Genomic DNA, 25380 nt, shown 5'->3' on the forward strand with positions numbered 1-25380 from the left:
TGTATGGAGGCTGCCGAGGTTGCGGAGGCTACTACTACTCTCCAGGCCACATTATAATCCTACTGAACAGTGTACAGAACTCCACCAGCGCCCTTTCAATCTTGCAATTTAAAGCTCTGAGTGGCACTGCAACTATTATTGACAAGCGTGTAGCTTACAATCAAGCGCACGACTTGTTCGTCCCGTCACTTGATATTATAATAAAAAGAAATAGGCGCTCTACTGCTGCTAAGTCTTTTTCTCTTTTACTGCATTGGAATAAAGCTATTCCTGACCAGTTGAAGCCTATTCCTTGTCGGTGAGTGACCCCTAATACAGTCAATACTGCACTAAATATGAAATAAATACGTATTTATTCTACACCAAAATATGATTGCATTTTCCAACTTACCACTTACAATGCCCAAGGCCACTAGGAAGATAAAAGATATGTAAATGAAGAAGCATAAGGTTACAGTGGTGGCAATCAATTTGCCTGTCACTGTTAGAGTAAACGTTAGTATGTACGTAACCTGGTCAGTTAAATATTTTAAGCTGTAACAGCAATTATCAAGTAAGTAAAATGTATCTGGCACGGTTGGCTAGAAAATTCCTGCGATCCAGTTGGATTTGAACCAGTGTCTTCGGTATACCGTGCCTGACACATTATAGTCAGGTACGGTGTGCTGAAGGAGCTGGATCGAATCGAGACGAATCACAAGAATTTTTCATAGCGTTCGATCTTCTAATGAAAAAAAAATACATAAAATAATGGAGTAATTTCACCAAAAAATTTTAATATCCTGGTAGTGCAACATCATGATATTCAATAAGCTTAATATTAGAACTAAATGGATAGTCAATGAAGAATCTTGACGCAATGAAAAGTTAAGTTCGCTTGCCAGAATGACTGGAGGAAAAATTTTACTTAGTTTAGAATTAGTTCGCACTCTATTATTTGTTCAGCTAAATCATTAGGCTCAGTTTTCTTCGCAAGAATTTTTGTGTTTTTCTTTGTATTGGCAAATGCAATGTGTTTCTTAATTTAACGTGAGGGTTACTATGAGCTTTTCGGTGAAGGAAAATGTCGTGTGGAAACTGCGCGTCGAAGAAGGTACCCTTGGAAAACGTGGGAAGTCCCCAACCCGCATTGGGCCATCCTGGCGAACTATGGCCGTTTATGTTTCGCCTGAGAGCAGACCCATGCCCAGCAATGGGACGTATAAATGGATTTAATATAAAAGTGTGCATTTGACCTTCCATCTCAACTGGTGGAAAGTGACGATGAGGTCGACCATGGAACAGGCACACCTAATGATACTTATTCACTTTCGCCTTGAAAAGGCCCATGCATCGAGTATATAACCAGAAATAGAGACGAAATGACATTTAATTAGTTTGAAATGGATTGATGATGATGATGATATTTCGCGTTCTTATGGATATGATTCTGATCGAGAGGTATTTTGGATGAGCTAGACAACAACCTACAAATTAGACCTGTGTCATTGTGTCGGATCTATACAATATTTTGTCGAAGTATTTAATCGTATAATCTTTTTCAGCTAGGTAGTGGAACGCCTTATTGCTCTAAATACCTAGAGAATCCGAGAGACAACTAGAGTTCACAGAAAGAAAACTACCTTACTTTGATACTGGAACTACAGCGAGATCCTACACCGTCTACTACAGCAAATCCCTACTTTTACTATAGTTTTCTTAGCAATATGTAATTTTATTGAATACCGTAATGTTTTTACCACTAGATATGTGAAAATACTTCACTAATTTGGTGTTTGATACAAAGATCGAACAAATATCAAGAAACATTCCTTCGATCCAGATCGCGTTTTGAGAACCGGCTAAATTTCGCAGTAGGTATTGAAAACACTTACCAAGCCAACATGTCTAGTGAAAATGTTTACTTTAAATACAATAAAATGACCTGTGAAGTCTTTATACTAAATGGCTATCGTAAAATTAACTTGCTCGAAACACAACCACACACGATCACAACAAAAACTAGTCATAGATTTAATTCTCTTCTTGAATATTACTTTTACGAATTTGATGTGGCGAAATCCTAAAAAAGACACCGCTACAAACCAAACTTTTCAATGATACCCTAAACAATGATAAGGATATCTTCATACTTCGTTTTAAGTACTTTCATTTCAATTTAACCTGAAAATTAAAAGCTTGTTTAAATTTAAAGCCAATTTATAATTCCAAGTACAATTTTGAAATGAAAAGCCGAAAGTTGACATTGACATTGCATAATTCTCTGAGTAGCCACCAATTGGTGGCCTCCATCATTGGTGTCTATTCGTGTTAATAGAAAAGAGATTGTATGGTGTATGCAAACTGTATTTTGTTAACAGGTGTCAACAGGTTAATTTAATAAACTTAAATTACCAATTTGCTGCAATGTTTATGCTATGGGAGATAAACGAGAGTACAAGAGTGCCACACACGGTACTACGAATATACAAGGTACCAAAAGAGACCAACGAGCAAGAGCAAAGATTTGTTTAATGATAAAACCTCATTGCCTGATTCATGTCAAGAAGGCAACCACCGCTAAACAGACATGAGACGCCTTAAGGAATGCATTTGAAGACAAAGGTTTAAACAGTTGTTGTAGATTACTATCCAGGCTAGTTAGCTACAAGCTTGAAAATCCGTCACTGCGGTAATGACAACATCTTAAGAGCTGTCAGATCTTGGACAAGAGGTAAATGATGAGCTTTTGGCTGCATTATTACTTCTAGGTCTAACACAGGATTTTCAACCTATGAGACTAGGGATATAAAATAATAACATTAAACTTACTTCTGATTATGTCAAAACCAAACTTTTCCAAAAGGAAGAAATGTTCTCTGCTTCTACGTCTGGTATTTTGACATTCTCTGCTTTGTTACCCAAGTAAACAAATAAAAGCCTCAAACACATGCTAAGAAAATTAAATGATTCATCTGTAATGGAGCACACAAAGCCTTGGTTTGTCCAGATAACCCGAAGAAACAAAAAGAAGCGCTGAATACATTTGTTTTGACAACTGGAGTTTTTGAAGACGAACGGATCCTCGATTCTGGTGCCTCGTCACACATGACGCATAAAAAGGAATGGTTTAAGGTCTATAAGAGTATTAATCCTGTTACATTGTCATGTGCAAATGGCGCTAAATTATATGGAGAAGGAAAAAGTACAGTAGTATGCGAGTCATTAGGGATGACTGTAAGTAATATTATGTGTGTCTCTTAGTGGCACTGCAACTGTTATGGACAGGCGTGTAGCTTACCATCAGGCGCACGGCTTGTTCGTCCCGTCATTTGATATTATATTTAAAAAAATTAAAAAAAACTTCTCAAAAATGTATAGCATGGAAGATTGCAAGACAAGTGCTACTCCGGCAGTACCCGGTCCTCTTCGTGAAAATCTGAGGAAAAACAAATGAAAGCATTCCATACCAAAACTTGATCGGATTCTTAATGTACATGTCTGTGTGCACTAGACCGGATATAGCGCATACGGTCAGCACTTTACGCCAGTTCAATATTTGTTTCACACAAGAACATTGGATTGCGGAAAAAAGAGTTCTAAGGTATATTCAGAGGACAAAATCCTATGGAATAAAGTATTCTAAAAACTGCAATTCCGAAAATCTTGTACAAGGATTCTCAGATGCCAGTCATGGTGGGGATATGAATCGTAAATCCTGGTCTGGTTACGTTTTTATGGCTCAAGGAGCTGTATGCTGGCGGAGCATAAAACAGCAGACAATAGCGCTTTCAATAGCTGAAGCGAAATATGTGACTTTGTCAGAAACAACGAGAGGCAGTTCATTAGAAGATTTATTAGCAGAGATCGCCTGCACAGAATTATAACAGAGATTACCTGCACTGAGAAACCATCACTATCTTCAGTGATAGTCAATCTGCTACAGCAATTACAGAGAATCCTGTGCACCACCAACGCACAAAGTGTATTGACCTATGTTATCATTTTGTCAAATAAGCTGTAGAGAACAAGCAGTAAACTACATTGAAACAAAACGTACGGTTGAAGATGTTTTAACCCATTCTTGCCCGCCGTGCCAATATGGGAACACTTAATTATTGAGGGTAGTTATGAAATATTTTGATTGTATTTAATATGTTGTTGCTTGGGTAAGAAGGTGAAACTGCAGTGCTTAAATATACATCGGAACTATTTTGTTACAAGTAGTAGAAGTTTGTGTAATAAGCGATTGAACTTCAATATCAGAATCAGCGTGAACGTAAGTACATATTTATGATTACTACAGGGTGTAGCTCAAATAGATTTTGATTCGAACTAATCTTACTTGAAATTTAGTAAATTACGAAACATTTACAAATATTTATGGCCATCTATACCCAATGAGCGGAAATTTATAACATTGAAAAAATTACTGTGCCAATTTTGGTACAATGGCTATAAGTGTAGTAATTATAATATTGATTTCAGGAAATCAATATGAAACGCGAGCGCCGTTTTAGCGCTAGTAATAATTATCGAGGGCTGGAAGAAGCCATAAATTCGATCACGGAAGATAGTGACGACGGGATGGAGTATGATTTAGCCATTATTCCACCAGAGCCCAGTGTCGTAACTGATGAAGAAGAGGGTTTCGACGACGATATTACTCCCTCTTGCTTGCCAAAGGATGTTCCTGGTAATGTTGAAGTATTTGTTCGTCATATTGGCTCTCTCTCCGATTCCGAAAATAGCAGTGACGATGAGCCGTTATCTGTCAAAAGATCAAGAATATGCAATACGTCGGTGCAGACTGCAGTGCCCTGTACTGCACAAAATCGATCAGTACCGAATATCCCAGTTTGGCGAAGGTGTTCACCAAATTATTCAAAGACCTACGAAGAAACTGAAGACCGATCACTGTCCGAAAATCTTGTAAAAGAGGAACTGAAAGACTTGACACCAGTACAAATATTTGAAAAGTTATTTAACGATGAAGTTTATAAAATGATTGTTGACTTCGGCAACATGTACGCGAGTCAAAATAATAGACATAATTTTAGTATCACTGTTGAAGAGTTGAAGACTTTCTTTGGGATTCTGATACTATGTGGATATAACAAACTACCAAGAGAAAGTATGTACTGGTCTTTAGATGAGGATATCGGCGTCGACATTGTCTCAAAAGCGATGTCTAGGAACAGATTTAGGGAAATCAAAAGAAATTTACATCTTGTAGACAATAACGACGCTCCAAACACCACCGATAAAATGTTCAAAGTACGTAAACTTTCAGATATTCTCATGAAAAAATTCAATCAATGGAAAGTTTTTCATGAACATATTTCTATTGACGAATCTATGGTCAAATATTATGGACATCATTCGGCAAAACAATTTATTCGTGGCAAACCTGTACGTTTTGGATACAAAAATTGGGTTGCAGCAAGTTCATCTGGTTATTGCTATAGTTTCGATATTTATTGTGGTAAATCAACTTCTTCTAGTGCTGAGCCATTGGGTACTAGAGTCCTAAAAATGCTACTTGGAAAATTGGAAACAAATCCTGTAAATCATAAAGTATTTTTTGACAATTTTTTTACAAGTTGTCACTTGCTAAATGATTTGCGTGAACTAGGATACCGTGCTACAGGAACTATTCGTGAGAATCGCACCAAGAAATGTCCTCTTCTAAATGCAAAGCAAATGATGAAAAAGTCTAGGGCTGAGTTCGATTACATGTTCGATAGAAACAATCAACTTTTATTGGTTCGCTGGAAAGACAACAGCATTTGCACGATGGCAACGAATTATGATTCTTATGAGCCGGTTGGAACTGTAAAAAGATGGTGTCCGGAAAAAAAAAAAATAAAAGCTGATATGAATATTCCTCTTCTGTTCCAAAATTACAATAAGGGCATGGGGTGGAGTGGACGAAATGGATCAATCAATTTCGCTGTATAGAATTGGCATCCACGGCAAAAAATGGTGGTGGGTTTTATTTACATATATGGTTGACATGGCTATATCAAATGCATGGCGGTTGCATGTATTTACTAAAGAAGACCCCATGGATCAGTTGTTATTTCGACGCACTATAGCCAGATTTTACCTACGGCAATTAGTACAAAGGCAATCTGGGCGCCCTACTGCTTCGAATGTTGAAGGTTTACGATTGGATGGTGCTGATCATGTTCCTGAAAAGCTTCCTAAGCGTGTGCGATGCGTCGTGTGCCATAGCAGAAGCCGTTGGGGTTGCAAAAAATGCAAGAAAACGCTTTGCATAGAAAAACCTTGTTTTGAAAAATTTCACTCATAAACGGCCACTGTGCCACTTTGGGCACACCCCTGTAGTTTCCTGAAAAACATATTTTTTTACTTTTTTCATTACCTTTCCATTTATTTTGATTTCTAAGAATAAATAATTAAAGAAATTTTCTTACAATTAACGATGGTTTCTGTTTGGCCACTAATGGGTTAAGTAAAGACTTGGTGAAAGAGAAATTTGATGATGAATTAGACAACAAAAACAAAAAAATTGAATTTGAATGATGTGTATATATGATGGGTTTGAGACTAAGGGTCGTATTCCAGAACTCTACTAAATGCTCACGTCAGGACTTGAGTATGATTTAAGGCACTAGAAATCATACTCAAGTGCTTGCCATTAGGGTCGTATTTCCAGTGCTTGAAATCATACTCAAGTCCTGACTTGAGCATTGAGTAGAGTTCTGGAATACGACGCTTAGACTATTTCTTTCTTTTTTTTCCATCCTTTAACTATTCCTTTCTTTTTTTCCATCCTATAAGGTTTGAGAGTGTTTGAGTGAAGATTGAGTGAAGAGTGAGTGATTTCTTAAAATTGAAGGAGTGTTAGAAAAGAGATTACAAGGTGTGTGCAAGCGGCAGCTTCCACACAAAAAATAAGGTGTGTGTAAGCGTTAATATAAGGCATTATATTAACGCTTACCGCGAAGAGCCAAGAGAAATAAGGAAAAAATATTTTTTTTTTAAATCTGAAAAATGTCATCTATGCAAATTTCTGTCGTGTCAACAGGTTAATTTAATAAACTTAAATTACCAATTTGCTGCAATATTGCGGTTTACAGGCTATAAATTTTATAACAGAAACAGACCTTAGTGATGACAGTGGTAGAGACGTTTTTTCCAAAATCGTACAGTCATAACTTTCAAGGAAGAAATATTTCTAATCCTTGGCATGACCCTTCCGTCCATTTGAACCCCCTGTACAATCCCCTTGAAAAACTTGCTGCCTGAATATCGCAATTAACCAGCAATGCGCAGATGAGAGGATCGCTTTTCGATTGAATGAACTTAATAATTCCCGAGAAGTAGTCCCTTGATTTAACAAGTATAGGACGTTATACTCCGCAGCAGAACCATTGGAAGTCGAGTAGATATTGTAAGTCTCGATAATAAAATGACGGAATAGGAAATGTAAGCTACATTTCTAATTAAATAATTACAATAAAAATCGGTAACAATGAAAGGCGAAACCAACTTACTAACTTGACCGCTCACACTAAATCTGTTTCATTATTATTTAATTCGCTCCACCTATCCAAACCATTCGTTCCGGTCCAGGATCTTTGTAATTACATAAATAATAAAACTAAATAAATCGTTTTTTACATAAAATACACTTGGCTACAAATTCAAAGCCCGCCAAACTGCAGAGCAGTTTATTGGAGGAGACACTCTCATCATAAGCAACCTACCTTACCTTACGTTATAAAATACACTCTGGAATATCAGAATCAATAGTAGAAAGCGCAGATCATATAAATACTAGCTCCGTGGTACAAGGCTTAGTCATCTGAGACTTGTGATAATTTCTTTTTCGCTTTCTATATGACAGGTATTAAATAATTTGTAGTTCTTAAAGTAAGTATCGAAGTAACGGTTCTAGGTAGAATATATTCTTTGCTATTAACAGATCTAATGGTCAGCACAATTCTTTCTCATCCCTTCTGTATTCCTCCAAAGCTAATCATAGTTTAGTTAGTTTTCTTGGACTAAAAAATCGAGAATAATTTGACATATGTACGTACCTACCTAGTTTTATATTTTTATCCACCAAAAATTTCAAGTTTCAAGTTCAAGAATAAATAATAATTAATCAACTGCAAATAAGGTATTTGCAGTTGATTGATGTACCAAAATTGTTCTATTTAGTACTTATTCTTAAAAAAATTGTACCTCTATCATAACAAAGTTATAGCGAAATCTAAATTGTGGATATTTTCGTAATTTAAAAAAAAATCCTCTATTTATTTGGGTAGGCAAAGGTTTCACTATACACATGTCAGTATTTTTCCTTGTTCTGATGGAAAATGTGACAAGCACTGGTTCTTAGTTTATTTTACATTTCATGAAGGGTTGATGCTATTTAATTGTATAGGACAGGGTAATAAGCGTTATGTTTTTCAATAAGCACGTCTTTTATGGATTTAGTAGTTTGATTGGCATTAATATTATATATTTAAATGTTCTCACTATAATACGCATTTCAATATATTATTATATTAATAATAAATAAAGATAGGGGGCGGACAGTGACCATATTCGTTACTTTTTATTCTCTGTTTTGGTAAAAGGTCAGTTATCTACTGCATTTTTACCATAGATTTAGTATATTCAATCTATGATTTTTACATGGCACCGTTAGAATTAGTTTTAAATCCAACTACGACTTCCTAGGTCAGTTTTGTCCTACGATGCAGTAAAACCATTTCCGGAAATCACAAATCGGAAAAGTAATCAATTAATTTTTGGTGGTTTTTACAACTCTTGGGGGTTAAGTAGCTCGCGTCCGTAGGCTGTGTAACCTCGAGAACCTACAGGTGTCCCTTGCGTGGTGCCAAATAAGCTACAAATGCCGGTGGTCGACCTTGGTCGTGGCTTGTGACCTCTGGGCGAAGCCTAGCCGCCAAACAGCTATGGCTGAGTTCCGGATTGACGCCCAGAGTAGGCGCTCTAGAGTGAAGAGTTTGTACAGTTGCACTGCACTGATTTGGTTGATCTCGGGGCACCCTTGTTGTTGAGCTGGGAACCTAGACGCGGAGGGTAGCAGGAACTGAAGCACGGTGCTCCGCTGGCCGACCGCAGGTACTTGGGGGCCCAATTAGCTGATTAGCCTCCAGTGAAAGGCTGCCCCGCTAACTCGCGAAAAATCCCGGGGTGCTCCATCGTGCCGGATGGCGACCGGATGAAAGGACCCGATGGCCACTCCCGGGGGGTTCGGGCGTCCCCGCGCGCTCCACTCTTGTTTCCCATCGGCGTACCATATAGGGTATGTGCCGCATGACGTTATGTAAATATGTACTAAAATGTAGGTTAAAGGCGTACCTCTTAAAGTAATTTTTATATTTTATTTAGTAAGTACAATTAATACTATGTAATGTTATATACCAGTAAAGTAGGTATAATTAAGTAAGAATGCGTATGTCCCCAACAAATTGCACAGCAGTTTGGTGACGTTTACTAAATAAGTTACCAGTTGTAATCTTGAAAACATATTTTAAAAAAAGTTTAAGAATGTGTGTTGACATTTATAATAATATAACACTCGAGATTAAATTATTAGACTTGTGTTTGTTTAGGCATACTTTGGTTACAGTAAACTAAGGAAACAAAAAAAAAACAGTTTCAACATTCAAGCCAAACATGTCGATAATGACTTATCGATAGATTATGGTACAAAACTACAAAAGTTCTAAAACATTATGGCACTAAAGAAATCCGCCATTTGTAACTTTCAAATTTTGGTCTTCGGCACGTTGATTCTGTAGTTAGGGCAGCTCCTTTCTTTTTTTTCCATCCTCTAAGGTTGCTAGCCATCGCCGCCGTCAAAACAAGAATTCGAATGACGCTCAATGAATTGCTTTAACTAGCGTCGTATTACACTTGGTACTGAGTCCGCGTGTTATAATCAAATTATCGATATGTAGAAACTCTGTATTTAGAAACCCGGTTTTGGTTAAGTTCAACATTTTTTTTATTATAGCGGTACCAATACGTAAACATAAATTGTTTACAGGTATTTAAAATCTAACAATTTTGATTACTTAAATGTTTGGTCCCGACACTTGCAATAGTTTTTTTAAATTTTCAATTTAAGTAAAAACGATATATTAATGGGAAAAAGGAAATATAGATAGAAGAGGTACTGTATCGATAATTTTACATTGCACGTAAGCACGTGGAGTATCAAATGAAGACTTTATGAGATTGGAGATTTTCTTTCCCTTATCTACGTGATCTCTATCTCCCTTCTTGCTTATTATACGTCACCTTCACCCGTTTGAGTTCTTAGTTTTATCACAGGCATGATTTACATTTGCAGTTTTTGTATTGATTATTTTAGTTTCCTGCCGAATCCTTTTTAAAGGACAAATTGGCTGAAGCAACAGGCAATAAATGTAGCACCATTTACTGGAAGCATTTCATGACATCATTTTAAATTAACAACAGAAAATTTATTTATTTCATTAAGAAATAAATCATTTAGTTAATCAGGTGGACATGAAACTCAGAGTCGCCTTCACAAATTATAGACCACATCTAAATGTGAAAACATTTCGGAAGCATTGTCAGTTATTTTTCATCAAGTTTTCATGAAACAAATAATTCGCTTCTTCGCCTTCGGAAATAAGTATTTTCATTTTCTTGACAAGCTCGTCGACGCTACAGGTGTAGTCATGTTCAGCCAGTTCAGAAAGAGGTAATTGTTGAACAAATATATCATATTTCAGGGAGAATAAAGATTTTTATAATGACTGTGTTTTAATATTTCAACCCTTTCAGTGATCGGATTGACTTGAAATCTAGTAGGTTAATGAAAGTACGATGACAGTATAATAAATTATAAATACTGTGATTGTAGCATGTAGCTTGCACACGCACGCACGCACACACTCAACATAGCCCCGCACTAGGGAAACCTTGTGTCGCGGGTGCCATGGACACACACATAGACAACCACAAATTACACCCAAACTCACGAGAGAAATAAATGTAGGCCATACAAATATTTCTCCCGGCCCGGGAATCGAACCTGGGGCCTCTGCGTGGCAGTCCAGTCATGGTAACCGTTCGGCCACAGAGGCAGTTAATACGTATACGCACACGCCTGCGTAGCTAATATCAATTAATATTTGCGTGTAGTAAAACCTTATGCGTATTAGGTAATAAATGTGTGCGTGTAAAAGTCAGCTACGCTAGTTCTCGATGAAATTGCTTTAAATGCCGTTTCCATACACTCCGTGATTAATCCTAATTTTGCTAGGCATTGCTTTATAGCAAGTATCAAGCAATGCCTAAATCAATATTCCGCTAGTTATAAAACATTATGTCGATATCAATTAAACGTCACATCCCTATCTGTAGATTGTCAACATTTTGCTTTTGTTCCAAGAAGTTTATGTTCATAGGATTCTTAGCTTTTGTGTGACTAGTAATAATAAAACCTTATTTGATCCAAATAAGTTTAAATTTTTTTGTACCAAAAGCTTTTATTATTGTCTATATTCGTTTGATATTTTTTAATCAATCATATTTATGTTATCTTACATTGACTTACAATTATATGGACGTCGGGTCCGCGCTAAAATGTGTCCGCACTTGTAAGGCGCTAAAATCGTATACAGAGCGCCAAACTCCGCTTTAGTCTTCATTTGTTCGACTGACAGCGCGATACTGCGATGACATTACAATTTAAATTTCGAATAGGTTGACTTGGGATTTTTTTCGTGGTTTTTGTATTAGACCCGTCGTCCTTTTATTTGTAAGTCAATGTTATCTTAGTACTAATGTAAGATTACGTTTTCAAATGTGTGCGTGTGGCGACACCGGTTTCGATACAAATGTTGCTTTATGTCATTTCCATTCTTTTCTTCCTTCCGCGATTGCGCGATTGACGCTCTGTATACGATTTTAACGCCCTATAGGAGCGAACACTTTAGCGCAAACCCGACGTCCATTTGTTGGTAGGTCAATGACTAAATAATAAAATTTGGTATGTACATTTTATTGGTACCAAATATGTCAAGATTCGTTAAGATGTACACAGCACTCTGAAAACTCAACATATTTTGTCTTATTTCTTAGAAACTAACCAGCGGATCGAGCTGGAGTTTTCTTGACTTCAAAGTACTATTCATGTAGAAATTTTTGGAATAAGAAGTTTTTATAGTTATCAAATAAATACTGATAATCCGAGGTACACCTGGCATATTGACAGTCCATACGGCGGGTGTACCTTTGATATTGCTATAATTTCGTTCGGAGGTGTAAATTTTTAAGCAGAGATACTAAATAGTACAAATTAGGTACGTTTTTTAATACAAAATTTGTTAGGATCCGTAAAGGTACACCCGCCCCATTCTGATTCTTACAAAACTACTTAGACCATATGCGAAAATAGCCTTTAGTTGGACCCACTGCTTGGATCCACTAATGGGTCCAGCAAGCGCGTAATACAAGGTGTAACTGACTTCTTGACAAATTCAAGATGAAAGCATTTACCTAAAGAAGTTAGACATTCTCCACGTGCAACTTCCATGAAAATTTACTACCTACCTCATTGACATAAGGTCAATGACCTAGCTACTGTTATCTACTAATTCTATTGTATGACAATGACAATTTGTTTTTTGCTTGTGAACACATTCATAAGAATGACCAAACACTGAAAGCTTGTCAAAGCAGACCCTGCTTGCCATTGCCAAGTTTTTGTCAGCGTACACGTAAACAGGTGTCGTCAGCGGTAAATGTATACCTTATAATACTTAACTACGATGCACATATAATTAACGTGCATCCTGTACCATATCGGTCCATATTATACTGAACCAGTAGGTGTAATAAACTTTTAACATCTCCCACGCCGTGGGAGTAATCGGCCGCAATGCTCTCTTATTACACTAAGAGTGGAGAAACAACATTCCGAAAGGCACTGATCCGTAATGTATCCCTCAGCGCCACTCCAGTATCGGGATTTCTACTGCATTCACCCGCGACACAGGGTTTCCCTAGTGCGGGGCTATGTTGAGTGTGTGCGTTATTATTATTATTATTATTATTCATTACAATTCTACTTTCATGACAATGATAAATAACATTTTGACACCAAGGTAGTAGAATTTTGTTTCAGGATATTTGTTGAATTGCTTTGCTTCAATATTACAGAATGAAATGGCGCCTGAAAGGACCCAACATTTCGTCAATGCTAAAAAAAGGAATAACGGGTTGTCTTAAAAAATACAAAAATATGCATAACACTTATTACAGTTTATTAATCATTGTAGCGAGACATGACCTAGGCTGTAACAGAACTACTCTAGAACTAGTGGGAATAGGAATAAAGGGATCAAGTAATTAAACTGCTAGGTTCTGCTTTGCTTACCCAACTTTGTTAAGGCTTTAAAGATCCAACTAATCATATAGTGCTCATTTAGTAAAAAAAATTCTAAGCAAACCAACAACTTAAATTGCCATGGGGATCAGCGACAGGTCATAACCACACTCTAACTTAAATATATAAATGTGATTCAAGTTTTTATTTGTTTGACTGTAAATATACATTTGAAGAGTCTGCCATTTACAGAATCTATCATTTACCGTAAAAAGGATTAGAAGTACTAAATCGCTGCTTTTCAAGAACAGTAGCTTAAACCAAAATAGATACTTTTCTACTTTTTACTTTTCTTTTTTAGTGTACTTAAGACACCGAGTTTTCTAGAATTTGGGCCAGAATACTTAATCGGCTTTGGGCGTCATATCGTCGTCCCCCGTTCACACGGCATTGTACTGCACGTACTTTTGCAGTATACATCCGAACAGAATAAACAGCGGCGCATACATTGTCATTTAAAGCCCTATAAGCACCACAGTGGTGCCGCAGTCGCGCCTCAACTAAATCTCATGCGATATTTAGAAGCGCAAGCGCAGTTGTCGCAACCCGTTTTTGCAGTCACAATTAGTGACCTAAAAATTACTGAAGTCACACACTCGCGCCACTGCTGTGCTAGAAGCATCTAATTTGAAAGCGCCTTACTTGTTTTTTGATAGAAGCTCTATCTCTAAGTAAATCATGACAATTTAAAATATTCGCTAGTCACAAGAGGGCATTTCTGGCTGAAGGTTTGCTTATTTGTTACTTTTATCGCAGAAAATAAAAACGAAATAGGTAAGGATTACATGATTTGTAGATCAACAAAACCCTAGGATCTCGAGTTCCTCTAGAAATACTTGCACATAATTATATAAACAAATAAACATAAAAACTAGGGACTTCCTTCCTTAAACAAATAAACTTAATACTTCCGACTAAACTGCCATCTTCATGATTGTAAGTTCTCTCCGTCTGGAAACAATACAAAAACAATTCAATAAGCGCAAAGGACTTGTCTAAAAGTGTCTATAATACGGAAAGAACTGCCATGTTCTGTCGTGTTTTTTTTTGCATCGATTAAGATAAAGTTTAACGTCGCGGTGAATGTTGTTTACCCAGAAACAGAAATACAAGATATTTTTATAAGGGAAACAAAAAGGCCCTATTTCCGGAGTGTCCCAGACACATACTGAAAATGGGGGGCAAGAAAAAAATATAAAAAAACACCCTGAAAGTGGCTCTTGTGTTAGTACTAAACTTACAGCGGACTCTGTACAATACGTTCCAAAAAATATATTATTTTTTAACATATTCAAGGAAAATAGGTCTTATTATGTCACAATAATATGAAACCGATTTTTATTGAGACATGCTATAACTATTTTCCATACGTTATGTCCCCTATAAATACCTTAGCTGGCAATGCTCTTGACAGCTTTCTGAAATACCAGGGGGCCTACCACAACGTCTTAAAACAATATTACTTTAACCTTACGTTGACTTTTCGTACCATAACGAGCTTAAAACTTATTTGTAATGTTAAAACTATGATGTTTTATTGGCAGCTTTGTGACTATCCACTCAGTTCGTACCATGACGCGACTTTGACATTAAAGTAATATTGCTCTTATGTCAAATTTAGCAATCTTAAAAATAGTTACACGGATGCAATGGAAACTATATTATTTTCAGTTTTGTTGTCTTAATATTGATTTGTAATTATTAAAAATTAAGTTGAACTTATTTATTTACATATCTCTCCTCCACATTTTGTTTATTTTTTGTTTAATAATATTAATAATAATAATATAATAATAATATTTATTGTTACAAAATAGTTACAACACAATAGTGAAGTCCCTGACACCTGAGCTAGGTATAACCTGTGTTACAGGAGTCAGTGTCCTCTCTCAAACATTTGACCTTACATTACCTATTTCTTAACAATTTTAATAGGTACATTATTAAATAAATTACATATTATATGTTTTACTGAGTGTGTGTGTGAGTGTGTGTGAACGTGCATGTGCGCGGGTGTACTACTGTTGGTTCGTTCCGTGGCTTAGTTGGTATAGCGTCTAGCACGGTATGCAAGAAGACGTCGGTTCGAATCCGACCGGATCGAAGGATTTTTTCTGAGTGTTTTTTCTGAGTGTTCGATCTTTGTATTAATAATTATAACAAACTATAGGAGTAATTTCACAAAAAATAATTGAATATCAATTCAATAAAAATTTAATTATGAGGTCTCTTTCTATGATGATTATGAGGTAACTTTCATTATCTCTCATTTAAATATTGTTTTAATATTTTTTGTCACTGTTTTATTTTTTTATTTATGTAATTACTGTTTAATTGATTATTTCATTAGGTGTTTTATAACTTTCATGTTTTATGTGCGTACTACAAAATAACCTATACTTCAGGTAGGCAAACATTCAATCATGCTTAAAATGAAACATACGTACAAGAACGTTACCTAATCTATGGTCGAACTGAATCAATTGCGTTATGTTCTTGCAGTTATTCTAAAATACTTTGTTTTACAATTTCTTTATTCCCAACTTCTAAAAATATACAAAAATATATTGATAACTAAAGAAAATTATACAGCCTTAAACACCGCCGTAAAGTTGCTAGCTTATTGGTATTTTATAGGATATGTCACGGAGAGTGTGCGATGGAATTACACGTTTTAATTCCGCCTTCCCCTTTCCTTCAACGGGGAAGCGTAGGTTTGGATTCCACCTCTATGTTGTGGATATTCCAAAGATTCGCACGAAGCGTTACGCTGCCACATTTATATGGCGAACGGCTATGGAGTGGAATTCCCTGCCTGCAGACTTGTTCCCTGAACGTTATAACTTGGGCCTATTCAAGGCGAGAGTGAATAGCCATTATTTAGGTGTGCATGCTCCATCGTCGACCTCGTCGTCACTTTCCATCATGTGAGATGGAGGTCAAATGCGCACTTGTATTTTATAAAAAAAAATACTAGCAAAGTCCATGAACAGCTTTTCGTCCTTAATGAGGCAGCTTTCGCCATCTCTATTTACTTCACTACTTTGTTATAATTATTAATACAAAGATCGAACTCAAAAGTCATGTGTTAGCAAATTCTCAAGTAAAGACTTGGGAACCGTTCTAAGTTACGTTTTATCTAATTTGGGTGCGTTCGTAACTATTTAGGATTTACGAATGCTCCCAAACAAAGGATTCCCTCAAAAGTTACGAAAATTGCCTTCAAACAAAAATTATTTACATATTACCCGAGAAATTCAAGTTATGAAAAATGTAAGAAATGTAATCATCTGGCAGCAATTTACAATAATAGTAAACTTGTTGAAAAATCGCATAACAATATATTTAATTACAGACAAAAAGTGCTTTGCCATATCTACGTTGTAGAGATGCTTGTCACCCTATTCTTTGAACGAAAACATTCGGATTCCAAATATCCGACTAGTGAACAATAGGTGCATCTCTTAACAGGCTTATTACATTTTGCAACCGTATGACCTTCTGCTTTACAATTAAAACATTGAAGCAAATGCCATTTAACATTATCCGCCGATCAAAATACATCTTTAATTTCTTTATTCTTGGACGTTTCCTGTTTTCTAACCTTAACGTTTCTCAAATAAGCTAACAACCGGTCGGGATCACTAAACTGAGCTGCTTCCGCTCCCATTCGCACAAACCTACCCTCAATTCCAAACAGAACACATTCAACCGCCTGCTTGCCTGGTATGTTGCAACGATTAATAAGCGACATTTTTAAATAAATAAAAAAATAAGTAATAATCCTCCAACGATTCTCCGTACTTAGCTCTCTTATCTAGCATATCCGGCAGCATATGACCATAATTCTCTTCGGAAGGGAATGCAGATTTTAGTTTCATCTGCCACTCCGACCAGGAAAATAACACTGACGGTAACCCTTCATACCACTTCTTGGCTACTCCTGACAATTTCGGTAATGCGTAGTGAATAATTTGCCTTTCACTCCATCCGTACATCCTCGCACATTCATTTACTTTAGTAAGCCAAATATGAATTGATTGATTTTTCTTTGACGGATCAAATTCAGGAACAACATTGATATTAGAAAAAGTATCCCTACTCATATTGCTACTAGAACTATCAACAAAATTAGTCAGTTGAGTGAAAAACTCATGCATCCTCTGTCTTGAAGAACTTTGAGTACGATCTCTTTTACAACGAGGGCTCAACCCGCGCCGTCATGAGAAGTGTGCCTACTTCGTAAGCACGACGGCCGATGCTCGATATTGCGCCTTGTTGGTTCCCGACTTCGGCGTTGTGACACCCTTTCATCGGCATCACCACGCACTGTAACACCGCGAAACAAGAGTGGGCTGCGGCTCCTCGTTGTAGTACGTGGCCGTTCACTTCTAGGCGCACGAGAAGATCGCAGTACACCCCCAGCCCGTGGTGGTATTTTTAATTGGCGACTACGATTACTACCTCTTTGTTGACCCGCATCAATCTCTGAATCCATTTTCTGAAAAAAAAAAATAGCGGCGACAGATATGTTTGCATTGTAGATTTTGTAATAACACGGAACCACCATTTATTGCGCATTATAACGAGTTGTGTATAATCGGAGCAGTCGGTATAATCCTAACAATAAGCAGGTAATAAAACTCATAAGCTCCTTGAATAATATTAAATGAAATAAAAAATAAAAAATTTTGAAGTTTATATAAAAAATTCTGAAAAAAAAATGTTTGCACTCTAAATATTGTAGTAAAACGGCATAACCAGCTTTTATTGCACACTATGACGAGCTATGTATAATCGAAGCAATAATCCTAGCTATAAGCAGTTAATAAAATTCATACATAGCTCGAATAATAATAAATTAAACTAATGAAATAAATAAAATTCCGTATTTTAATTTTTTTTTTAATTAAATGAAAATCATCTACGAGTATTGTCGCGATGTAATAAGTAATTACATATATATAAACATATCTGAATTAATTATCAATGATAATTGTGACTTCGAACTTTACAAATTTTACTGTGCAATTTGAGATAATTATGCAGTAAATAAATAAAGGACTTAAACTATCTTAATAAAATGTCAAATTAAAGATAATTGCATGTCGTGCCGTTGTTTCAAACACATACAAACACTCTGTAAATGGGGCATTACTAAATTATGTGCGCTCCATATTATAAAAAAGTGAGCACAAGGCTTATGAAAATAATTGTATTAAGAGTATTTAAGTGCCATAATATTTATTATTATTTTTATTTATTTATTTAAGTTCGTTACCACTTCTGAAATTTGTTAGCAAATTCTCAAGTAAAGACTTGAGTAAGTAAGGTAGCATTTAAGGCACGAAAGGAAACAGCTTAATACAATTCACTTTCAATAATTTATTTCCTTTTAAGCAAGTAATATACATGATAGTTCGTTACTAAATTACATAATAAAAAGAAGACAGTTAGTACATACCTGTATAAATGAACAACCTTTATATACGGCACCGGCACAGTATTCACAACATTACCTCTGTCTAGGAAATTCGAACACAGACTGCATAAATTTTCTTTAGTGACCATACCATTAAGCTTCGCCCCACCACCGTTTTGGTGGGTTAACAGATTGTGATTTCATTGGTTAACGCTTTTGGTAGATCGATGCTTGATTGATTGGCATTTCTTTTATAAAGGGATTTAGATACTTTTAAATGTTATTATTGCTAAACTGACATACAGAAATGATATCAGGCAGGCATTAATTTAGACGTACTTTAAAAAAACCATAATTAATATGAAAAACCTTTCAATTACAATAATAAGTTAGAATCGATTACGTGCTTAAGGTATGACAATAATCGATACAAGTTGTAATTTGTATTCGTTACGCTAACACATGGTAGGAAACCTCATAAAATTACAATCAGTATTACACTTTACATAGCGACATCTCTTGTCAACTTCTGGTAGCTGTAATGGTACCTAGCCTAGAAAGCCTAGAAAGCGCTACAAACAAAAAACGGCGGCAAAAAGCCGTTAAAAACAAAAACAAATGAATAACAAACGCATAAAAAAATCATAAGGTCAGAGTCTTTAGTTTAAGTTTTCAAAGTAAACTTAACTATCACGTTTGCGTTAAGTTTTTAATTTAAACCTTATGCACATAATATTATTAAGATCTAAATAAAAAATCTTAAAACAAACGCGATAATTAAGTTTTAATTTTGTCTTTTATAACATCAAGCGACGGGACGAACAAGTCGTGCGCCTGATGGTAAGCTACACGCCTGTCCATAACAGTGCCACTCAGAGCTTGAAATTCCAAAGATCTAAGGGGCACTACCACTGCGCCTGTCACCCTGAGACATAAGTTGACAAGTCCCATGTGGCTGTAATTTCACCAGCACCCTTACCGTTCAAAACCGGAACTCAGTAATGCTAACATTACTGCTTGGTGGCAGAAATAGATACGGTAAAGTAATAATTACAAATTTACACTCAGGCCTCTGCTGATTCGATCTAAAGCTCAGTTGGTAGAGTGCTCGCCCTGGTATTTATGGCACAGACGCAAGTGTTGTCAGATCGAAAGGATTGTTCTTAGTGTTCCATTTTGTATTAATAATAAAATGATATTCCAGTTGCACCATGTACCACTACTAATTATTGTGTGATCCTCTGTGGCCGGACCACCTATATTACTCGGATGCAGTAGTGCAAAATAATTGGTACCTAAAGTCATTGGTTCCTAGATAAACAACAAAATTAATAGTACCTCGATAGATAACGAAATATTTAACTACTTAGGTGGTCCGGCCGCAAAGCAGTACTCTCCTGCCGCGCCTCCTTGGATTTAGAAAAACGTGATACACTTTCAAGAAAGCAATATTCCCAGAATAAAAGTACCTAAAGGATACTTTGTATAGAAAGAAAATGTAGTTATAATAAATGACATTAGAAGTTATTAGATGTAGGTTGTGGTCCGGCTGGGGAGTATGCTCTGCAGCGATTCTACTTGGTGATTGTTAATTTTAACTATGTGATATATTAAAAAATAAGTACTATTAATCTACTTCCCGTTGATATATTTATTTCTCTTATTAAATTTTGATTTGTTTATATCCTAAACCTTCAAAGTATGTAGCGCGGCCAAGGAGTATTTCTTTGTGAGAGTCAGAATGGCGGGTATATCTCGAATCCTATAACTGCCTCCGTGGCCGAACGGTTACCATGCCGGACTGCCACGCAGAGGTCCCAGGTTCGATTCCCGGGCCGGGAGAAATGTTTGTATGGCTTACATTTATTTCTCTCGTGAGTTTGGGTGTAATTTGTGGTTGTCTATGTGTGTGTCCATGGCACCCGCGACACAGGGTTTCCCTAGTGCGGGGCTATGTTGAGTGTGTGCGTTATTTATTTATTTATTTATTTATCCTGACAAATTTAGTATCAAAGAAATGTACCTAAATTATAATATTTAGTACCTGTGTTTAAAAAATAGTACATCTATCGAACGAAATTATAGCAAATTCAAAAATACTTGTTGTCGCAGTTTTGTTTCTTTTAATAAATTTTCACCCATTTATTTGAGTAGGCAAAGGTTCCACCATATTTTGTACTACTGCAATCGAGTACTTATAGAGGTGGTCCAGCCACAGAGGATCACACCTAATTATTGTACCATGCTGATGACGCAATCACACAGTTTGATCTGACTACGCAGCCTTCTCACTTACGGACATAATAGGACAATACGAATTTGCTTCCTGAACGTTGTACGGGATTACTGCTCAGAAGGTGGCTTCACCTTTCCCTTTTCTTTTAGTATCGGATTCTCCAAATTACCTGCATGGAAAAGAAAGCTTTAAAACACGATAGCGAGCTTCTTCCAGAACTTGCTTAATCGGCACAGCAGCAGAAGAAGAAAGAAATATAATGACATTTTCACGATTACAGTTGATGCTACGACAACAACTATAATATTGATGGAAAGTTAATTAAATTTAGATTTTTCGTACAAAATCGCCGAGTCTATACTTAAACCACCTACTATATTATATACAGGGTGGAAATTTGTAATACCACTTGGAAGGAAAGTACGTTAAATACTGGAGATATAAATTTTTACTTAAATGAAACATTCCTTTATTTTTAAAAAGAAATACTACTGCATTCAAAAATTTTCGCGGGAATCGAACCCGCTAAAATCCTTAAAAAATTGCACCCTGTACTTTTATTAAATCAATCGATAGGGTCAATTATGAGGATGAAATCTCTCTTACAAACCATGAAAATCTGGAGTTATAAATTCAATGGGTCAAGTTAAAGCACTTTTACTCAAAGGTCCATCAGGTTACTTGTTAATTAACGAGTTGAAGGCTGAGGTTCAGAATACGATTTGTAATACAATTCATCACAACACGCTATTAAAAGTTACTCAAAATGAATTCGTTAAAAGATTAAATTTGTGTATCCAAGAAAATGGAGCTCATTTCGAGCAACTAATTAGTTAGATTACCATTTTGTCGTTTTATTAAAATACGTTAAGATTTCATTGGTTTTTTTTCATTTAATTAACCAATTTTGTGTGAGAGATTTTATTCTTAGAATTAACCCTATCGATCGATGCAATAAAAGTGCAGGGTGCATTTTTTTCAGATTAAAGCGGGTTCGATTCCCGCGTGTTGCTAGAAATTTTATGGCGTTTATGGCCTGGTTGCAAAACATTTTGGCCAATTTAACCAATCAGGAGGCAGTATAGCGTTTTGGGTAGTGTCAATTGATGTTTTCATTAGCAAATATACGACGTTCTTTTTCGAAACTCATTATAGCTCTGTGTACAGTAGTACTCTTACCTACTCATTATAGTACTGTGTACAGAGTTGTAATGAAATTTTTCAGAATTTTGATTCGTAACTAAAAAGAGCGCCTTTATGATATGGTTTATCAAATTGCAATGGACGTAGTAAAACACAAAGGATCCATTGCACATTCAATCACTTTCGAGATATAGTAGTTTGAAGTTTAAAAGTGTTTCTCACTCTTGTTTTATTTTCAAAACTTACAATGTTATGTAACTCCAGAGATATTTATTTATGTTTATATGTTGAATTTTTTTTTGCTGATCTAAGAGGCGGTTAGCGGAGGAGAGATTACCTCACAATCTCGCGATTGATATTAATAGCGAGCTCGCGCGATATCGTGCGTTTTTGTTGCAGAGTATAATACTCCATGTAGGCACCAATACGGTTTAGTATTATATCACCAAATATTACAATTTCCGCCTCGTTAATCCAGACCATTATCACCGATTCATACAAAATTCAATAGGCAAAAGCCATAGAAAATCCTCGTCAAGCCTCGTCTCGCCTTGAGTCGATTCGCCTCGTCTCGCCGGTGTAAAAGTGTCATACCGAGTTGTATCTTATGTTCATGACAGCTGGGTGTAACCAGAAGTCTAATACGCAGATTTAAAATAAAGATCGTTCTTTCGTTTTTCAAATTTAACAACAACTTACAATTTTACGCGCTGTAACAGTGACATAGAAGGAAATTCCTAACAGACTTGTACACGTCTCAATAGGTACAGAAGAATAATTGAAATTTGAAACTTACCAGTTATAATTCCCAAGGCCATTAGGAAGATAAAAGCTATATAAAAGAAGAATCCTAAGGTCACGGCGCTGGCAAGCACTTTACCGGCTAAGCCTAGAGCAAGTGTTATCACGTGCGTAAGATGGTCAGTAAAATATCTGCAACTGTAACAATATTAAGTGTAATATAATACGTTGCCAAAGTGTAATATAATACGTTGCCAATGTATAATTCGGCACGTTGTAGAAAATTGCAGTACTCCTAATAAGCGGTCAATATTTTTAACGTTTCTAAGTGGCTCCAGGATTGAAAAATATGCAGCAGACAGACAGAAGACAATCATTGGTGATTTTTCAACTGTAATTCCTTAAATATACATGTATTCGGTTCGTGCGATGGGCAATCCAGAAATTCTTAATATAGTCACGGGAAAAACAGACATCAAGTGACCAAGCGGACAAAGGTGTGACCAGGTAGATGAAAATCGGCATTACCGGTGAATGTTGGTCTCCACCTAGCGAAAAGCGGGACATGGAGAGCAATGCTATTGAAGGTGTACGATTCTAGGTACGATTCTCAGCAGTGGGGGACCGATGGAAGAGAGAGAAAAGTATACCTAATAATACCAGTTTTACAATATCTTCCCTACAGTAGCGCAACGCCTCTGATCGTCGGCGATATCGTCGCTTGTGCACGTAGTTGCTCTGTTATACGTAGATATGCAAGGATTGTCACAAAATATAACTTATAGATAAGTAATAATTAACAATAATTATTGCTTATCTTATTACTTATCTAGCAATAAAAATTTACAAGTGTTTCATCGCCAAATACTTACTTGACACTTTATTTTTTAGAATTTTTCAGTTTTCTATTATTAAATTTAACAATGTATTCGTATTCGGTTAATCATAAAAGTTTGGGGGAAACATGAGCATGGCCATGATTTAAATTCTACTTTATTTGTAAGTCACATAATTTATCTATTGTTTCCAATATTGCATCCCTATATAGAACAATTTAAGTGCGCATTGTACAATATACATAATACGACGATTTTTGTAGAACTAACGTATTAAAAAATATTTTAAAACACGTACACGTCAACCATTAGTGCTCGATCCGGCAAACAAAGTGTGTGCGCAGGATGCGGCCCGCTTCGCCCGGCTCGCCTTGTGTACCCCGCCGTTACTTTGTGCAAGTACATTCGTTAGGGTGCGTACAGATCTGGCGAACGCGCCGCAAATGCGCCTGTGCGCGAACGATCTGTTCGTGTGCCGTTCGCGCACATAGAGCCAGATCTGTACGCACTCTTAGCAAAACATTTATTTTACCCATTCAAAACGTTACGAGGTTAAAAGGAAATTTCTATAGGCAACCAATCAATAATATTATCGCTAATCTAAATATATTTTTGTAAAGATACTTCTTGTCAAGATTACGGTTGCCAACTGAAATAATGTGGTATCGATTTGTTGAGTCCGGTGGAAGTTAATAACGCTAATGAAATCATTCGACATTATACAATTTGAAATTGTGTTCACCGAAGAAAACTTTCAGGATTGTAGTCATAAATACCAACAAATTGGATACCGCCTAGCAACGCAAATTTCAAATAAACAGCTTATATACCTATTTCGAAGAATTACAAAGGAAACTGAGCTCATCGAAAGTGCTGTCCAAAGATCTTTGACGTGTTCCCGGTCGTAGGACATTAATAAAAACAGCACCGCTGTGTTTCGGTAGCGGTGCTGTTTTGCTGCAGAAATACTTACTGTATACTGGTACACACCGGATAGGTAGGACAGCACTGACACCCTTGCTACCAATCTAAATTATTGGCAAGCACCAGTCTTAAGCAATCCCTGACTTTTTTTGTTAGGAACTTTTCCGTGTTCATGGTAAAGAGATACTTTATGTACCTACTTAATTTGTAATTATCCAAGAACAAACAAATACTAGAACGCCCCTCCATCCACAACTTTCTTGGTCCATGTCATTAGGATTAATTTTAAGGAATAGAGGAGGCTACACCGAAGTGATGCAGAAAATATCTTACCAGGACATGACTGATGGAACTGATTTATTTCGCAATCAATATAGGTACGTCGTCTTAAGACTATTTGGTTATTCTTATGAGAATAGTAATATAGATAAAATTTAAGTGTAACTGGAGCAATTATAACAAAATGTATTTTTAAGATTTCTTGACTTCTTTTTCAAAAGGTTTCTTTTTTGTTGAATATTGACATATTTACAACCGTCGATTATTCATGGTTTGAATTTTAAAAATGAGATGTTTCAAATAAGGAACTTGATAAGATATTCACTTTTTTTCTAAATTTCTTGGCTTTTTGTGGTTAGCGTTTCTGCCACTTATAAGGTTTTTAACT

General features: G+C 36.1%; 1 long non-coding RNA gene across 2 annotated transcripts; it reads right to left on the reverse strand.

Annotated features, from left to right (window-relative positions):
• Nucleotides 1–13347: 13347 nt before the first annotated feature.
• LOC113229291 lies at nucleotides 13348–25165 on the reverse strand. 2 transcript variants are annotated; one of them, XR_003310401.1, is made up of 4 exons: nucleotides 25047–25165; nucleotides 23009–23151; nucleotides 21130–21238; nucleotides 13348–14362 (listed from the first exon to the last, which is right to left on the reverse strand). It is a non-coding gene; the product is annotated as an uncharacterized LOC113229291 (long non-coding RNA). The 2 variants fall into 2 exon arrangements; XR_003310400.1 differs by lacking the exon at nucleotides 13348–14362 and having other exon boundaries at nucleotides 21121–21238.
• Between the last annotated feature and the right edge of the window lie 215 nt (nucleotides 25166–25380).

Source organism: Hyposmocoma kahamanoa, unplaced genomic scaffold, assembly GCF_003589595.1.
Source record: "Hyposmocoma kahamanoa isolate Upper Pololo Valley unplaced genomic scaffold, ASM358959v1 296, whole genome shotgun sequence".
Taxonomy (NCBI): Eukaryota; Metazoa; Arthropoda; class Insecta; order Lepidoptera; family Cosmopterigidae; genus Hyposmocoma; species Hyposmocoma kahamanoa.